This window comes from Protobothrops mucrosquamatus, unplaced genomic scaffold (genome assembly GCF_001527695.2).
Source record: "Protobothrops mucrosquamatus isolate PMUCROS unplaced genomic scaffold, P.Mucros_1.0 scaffold7, whole genome shotgun sequence".
Taxonomy (NCBI): Eukaryota; Metazoa; Chordata; class Lepidosauria; order Squamata; family Viperidae; genus Protobothrops; species Protobothrops mucrosquamatus.
The window spans coordinates 2,946,871-2,953,032 of record NW_015386394.1 but is presented as its reverse complement, the minus strand read 5'-3'; positions in this window follow the sequence as shown (position 1 = coordinate 2,953,032).

Genomic DNA, 6,162 nt, shown 5'->3' with positions numbered 1-6,162 from the left:
CATGAGCCATCAGTGGTAAGTTTCAGCGGCCGGCCACACAGGGGAGGAGGAGGACGAGGGGCAGCCTGGTGTCTGAAGCTGCATCGGCTGGCCGCTGGCCTCAGCAGGCCCCAACAAGGCAGCATTCACTCACCGGGTGCCCAGCCACGTGGGGCGGTGGCGATGACGCCGATGGCGGTGATTGCGATGGCGAAGAAAGGCACATAGCAGGGGGGGTGCCTGCCTGGTATCTGGAACTGCCTCGGCCTCATGTGGCGATGGCAGCGGCAGCGATGGCGAAGAAAGGCACGGGGGGCTGCCTAGTTTTTGAAGCTGCCTTGGCCTTGTGGGGCGATGGCGATGGCAGCGATGATGAAGAAAGGTGGGGAGGCTGGCCTGTCTGGTTTTTAAGCTGCCTCGGCCTCGTGGGGCGATGGCAGCGGCAATGGCAGTGATGACAAGTGCGGAGGGGGGGGGGCTGTGTATGGGATAGAGAAGCAACATGGCGCTAGCATGGTGATAGACCAGTTGCTTCTCTCCCCCTGCCAGACACCTGCCAAAGCTGCGCAGGGTAAGGTTGCCAGCCCCGCCCCTGCCCAGATGCCCTCGCCTTCCCCAAGCGTTTTTTTTTTTTTTTTTACTAACCTGCCTTTCAGCTGCATTCCATTTCTCTGTTCGCTTCTCAGCTTTCGCCATGTGTTGTATGGGACTATCAGTAAAAAATAAAAAGTTTCATCAGACTTTCTAACTTCTCACGAGATCTCGCAAGAAGTTAGAAAGTCTGATCGAACTTTTTTTTTTTTTACCGATAGTTTCACAAACATGTGGCAAAGGCTGAGAAGCAAATGGCGAAACGGAATGCAGCTGAAAGGCAGGTTAGTAAAAAAAAACCGCTTGGGGGAGGCGAGGGAATCTGGGTGGGGGCGGGCCCGGCAACCATACCCTGCATGGTGGCGGGAGGGTGGGGCGCATGCCCTTCCCATGCCAGGCTAGCCCCTGCAGGCCCGGGGCAGCCGTGCTAGGCGGCGGTGGGCAGGGCGTTGAGGTGGAGGCTGGCAGGCCGACCAAAGCAGCAGGTAGAGCGCCCGAAGCTCAGGAAGGGAGGGTGCTGAAGTGTGCAAGGAAACAAAGGAAGTTTTTTTGGGGGGGAAAAGGTCAATCAATTCCAACTTCGCGATCTTTCACGAGAAGTTGGAATTGATTGATTGGCCTTTTTTCCCCTCCAAAAATCCTTCCTTTGTCCTTGCAAGTGGCAGCGGTGGATCGCGAAGGAGAAACAATATGGGGCTGGGAGTCAGGTAAGGAAAGAAAGGCAATTTCTGGAGGAAGCGAGGATTTATTTCCTTACTTGTTCTGAGGCCGTTTTCCACTCAACCCGTGTTGCTCTTCCCAATGGCCCGACCACCCACTTCAGCACCCTCCCTCCCTGAGCCTCCAGCAATCCACCTGCTGCTTTGGTGGCTCTGTAAGCAGAGCTGCGACGTTCTCTTCTCTATCAGAGAAATACGCAGGTCTGCCTACAGAGCCACCAAAGCTATAGCTGAACGAGCAGGTGAAGGGGGAACCTGCCCCACTTGTTCCACAGCCACTTTCAGCCAAGCCGCATTGCAGCAGCATTGGGCACAGTACGCAAGGCAGCAAACAGCTACGTCGTGCCGAAACCGGCCATTTGCCGCCTCCTGCCCAATGCCGCTGCGATGAGGCCGCGGAACAAGCTGGGCGGTGGTAAGAAACCAGTATACTGGTTCCTAATCTCTGCCTGGCTTGTTCCGCGGCCTCATCGCAGCGGCATTGGGTGTGACGTGAGGCGGCAAATGGCCATGGCCAGCAGCAAACAGCCATGTTGCACTGAAACCGGCTGTTTGCTGCCTCGCACATTGTGCCCAATGCCGCTGCCATAAGGCCGCGGAACAAGCCAGGTGGCGGTAAGAAACCAGTATACCTGTTCCTTACCTCCGGCCGGCTTGTTCCGCGACCTCATGGCAGCGGCATTGGATGTGACATGCGAGGCAGCAAATGGCCACAGCCGGCAGCAAACAGCCATGTCGCGCCAAAAATGGCCATTTGCCACCTCGCGCATCGCACCCAATGCCGCTGCCATAAGGCCCGGAACAAGCCGGGCGGAGGTAAGGAAGTAAGGAACCAGTATACCGGATCCCCCCTCCCCTACTCCGCTTGATGCGGAGCCTCAAGAGTGCGCTGGTCGAGGGTCCGGCAGGCTGTGGCTGCTGACAGACACAGTTGGCCCCCATGCGCTCGCTGTGTGTGGGGGCTGATGGTGTCAGGCAGCAGCTACCCGGCCCCTGCCTTGCCTTGCCTCAGCCCGCAGGATGAGCCTCCTGCCCACCGTCCCACCCGCCAGAGACCTCCTGGATCTCCCCCAACCCTACCTGGCCCCCATAGGCACCCCTCCCCACAAGCAACATCAAGGTGGCCATGCCCCGCCACGGCCACCCAGTCTGCCGTGATCATCGCAGCCACAGCCACCCAATTGGCCACAGCCACCCGGCACCCAACGATACATAAGTGGGTTGTGGGTTGCAGTTTGGGTTCGCCATCACTGTTCTATAGTATATGAAATACCACAGATCTCTAGGCAAATAAGAGTTCTTATTCACCCTGCCCACATTTCTTATTTCCTAAAGATCTGATGGAGAAGATTGCTAACCAAGACTTGGTTGTGGATGAAGAATTTTTGCTGGATTAGAACCGAAAAGTTGGAAGATTAGCTGATCGAGGTTTCTGCTTCAAGCTCCCACACGAATAGTCTGAAACTGTGCCTCCTCAGCCATCCGCAGTCAGCTTCTCCCTGTGCTCCAGCCATTTCAGTGCTTGGTTGCCTGCCTATTCCATGCTTCACATATGAAGGACTCAGTCCCTGTGGCTGTGATGATTATTCTATCCTTATAAAATGCTTGAGATAGGATGATGGGTAATATTTTTGAGAACTGAGTTCCTTATTCCCACCCTTTAATGCCTAAGCTAATAGGAAATCAAATAAATTCCATGTAGGGGAAAGGAATCTTAATATTTCTTAGCATTATAAATGTTAATAAAACTCTATAGAGTGGGAGTTTCTTGCCAAAAATGTTTGGTTTTGGTTAACTGAAAGGTTGGAAAGTCACAAGGAGCATGTCTGAAAACCAAGAGGTTTTGAAGGGAGCCCTCAGCTGCAGAAGTGCTTAATACTGCCTCTTTTAAATGTCCTTTTTTCAGACATTTAGCAAGTAGTTTTGGCTACCATCCTTTTGTATAATTTCTGCAACTGTCATTTGGAATCTTCACTGAAGGCTATTTTTTGTAAAATATAACGGCTTAATTATGGAACATACAAGAAAAAATATTAGGGAAAGTGTGTGGAAAAAATGGGGCACTGCCATACTGCAGTTAGAAAAGTAGATGGTGTTAGGCCCACGTATTCAGACTATTTCAAGCAACTTCCAAAAAATAGCTTTCGCACTTCAGTCTTCTGAAAGCTCATAGCAAGATGGAGCTTTTCAGATCTTTAGTGTGTTGAATGCAAAAAATTTTAGATTGGGGCAGTGCTTGGCATTTGGATTGCAGAGCATACTTGTTTAAGGTGGGTAATGCTGCAGGGCATACTTGTTTAAGGTGCGTAATCTTGCAGCAGTGCTTCTGTTTGTGCTGAGCCTCCAATGCTGTTCCAGATCCTGTTTCCATTGATCAGAGCAATTGGACATTGGAAAAAGGAGAGAAAAGGAAGGCCTACAGACCTCATTAACCCATTGGGGTGTCAAGCCAAGCAAATAATATGTGCAATACTTGTAATCATGATGCTGTCACAAAGCAAACAAGGTCAGCAGTTTGTCCTAAGAGAGCAAAGTACCACAGGGAAAAGAATCCTGCATTCTCCCAGGGCTGCCTTTGCAGGATTCTACTGTCCCCTGATGCCTTGAGTGCACTGGGTCACAAGACACGGTCTAGCTCTAACCTGTGACTGTAGCAAATGATGTAGCAAGCAAAGTCATAGGAAAAAATACTAAAGGATAGATTTGGATATGATGATCTAATTACTCAGTGGTAATGCTTGAAACTGAGAGTCATTAGATCCTGAAGATCTGACAATCCTTACAAGGGCTGGCTAATAAATAGATAGCAAAAACATCAGGTCTCTTCCCATCCCACTATCCCAGTAGATATTGTGTAAAAAAAAAAAAGATAAAACCATTTGCCAATGAGAATCCAAAGCAACATGATTGTGCATATGTGTAAAGCCCAGTCCCTGTGTTTCTGGAAATTTGAAGGTTATACTGTGAATTACATAGAGACTAAGAGAAGGAAGCTTTCATTTACAATATAATCAACTACAAGAAAGTAAGTTTTTTTAAAAAACAAAACAAAACACTATAGTACAGTTTAGATCTTAGTGCAGGGTTGAGCAACTATTAAGCAGCTGAAAGATTGAGAAAGATGCACTTTTAGTTTATATTTTGGATGATTTATGAGCTACCATAGATAGAGAAATGGCAGTGGATATCAAATAGGGTGTGAGAACTGAGTTTATTTTTAAAATGACTCACACCTTTTAGCTTCACTCCCTGTCCTCAGAACAGCAGATACAGGTAGATCTCAACTGACAACTACAATTGGGACTGTCCATCACTAAGTGAGGCAGTCATTAATTGAGGTGCACCTGATATTATATTTTATGCCTTCACATGATTTCCATTCTCCAGGATACTGCAACTGTCCTAAATACATGCTGGTTGCAAAACACCCAGTTTTGATCACATAACCACAGGGACGCACAATGGTTGTAAGTGCAAAGATGATAGTAAATCACTTTTTTTAGCACTGTCATAACTGAATGGTAGCTGAATGAACCCAAGTACCTATAACTTACATATTTCTGACATTTGGTAAATAATTAAAGTCAACATCAACAAGTAGGATTCCTAGTACATATTTATCTCTCAGGAAGGGAAATACCTGGAACCACCATTTTGGTATCTTTGCTCTACTGGTCTTAACTTGTGGGCTATCAAGAGACTCATTATAGCTCAGTTTGATTTGCAATAGCTTATGCTCAGCTTTTTACCCAGTAAAACTTTTCCAAGATAGAAGAACAGTTTGCTGAAGACTGCTAGCTTAGTTACAAGGTTGCACAAGGATATAAAATGATTAAACAAATAATGCCTGCCCCAGCCAAATGCTGGTGTTCTCTTGACAATTTCAGCTACATGTCACAAAAAGCTGGAAGGGAAAGAAAGAGCAAAACTAAATTTATCTTTCGCGCACAATTTTATTTAGAAACTCCTTAGTGATTCTTTTTCCTTTTCTTCCACCCTATTGTTTCTTGGGCTCCCGCCTTATTTCCCTTTACAGGAATACCTGGGAAGTGACAGATCAATTACAGAGTACTTTTAAAATTAGAACGCAAGCTGGAAATTGTCTTTCATATAACTACCGAGAGACTAAGATACTATGTCCGGGGAATAAATAACAATGCAAAAGTGATGGATTTCTATATATATGCAAAAGATGTGTTTATAAATAAAATAGAACAAAACTGACACTAAACTTTCAGTGAACTTTACAAGAAGAATGAAAACTTGAAACAGACATATGCTATTTTGCTTATTAATGAAAAAGCACGACTGTGCTTCTGAGCTCACATATCCCAAAACCTGAAGCTTGAACAGGCAATATGTTACATCACCAATACACTATTTTTGTGAATGCCTTTAGATTTATTCAACTGGATATAGAAAGGTGGTTTCCGCTCCCCAAAGTTATTTCACTGTCCTACACCAACCTCAGTGCTATTATCCTTCCTACAAAGTACAAAGAATTGTTTATAGGAAAATAGATGCAAATGCAAAAAAGAGCAACATGGAAGTAGATAGGAAGATCATTCAATCGGAAGGTAGTGCAAAACTATAGCTGAGCAGTTATTCACCTTTGGAAAAGTATATGGAGGCTGCACTGGTCAAAATCAACAGGGCCAGGACAAAACAAAATTTAATTTACATTTATCATTACAATTAATATCACTGATTGTTCCCTGTCAATGTAATGACTTTCACTTTCAGTCACATTAAATCTACCATTCAGCAGTAACAGAATTGCTCAGGAAAGCACATACAGGATTTTCAGAGGCTGCATTTAACTCTTGGACTACTATGACTGAATTCCCTGTATGAGCCAAGGTGAGAGGAAGAA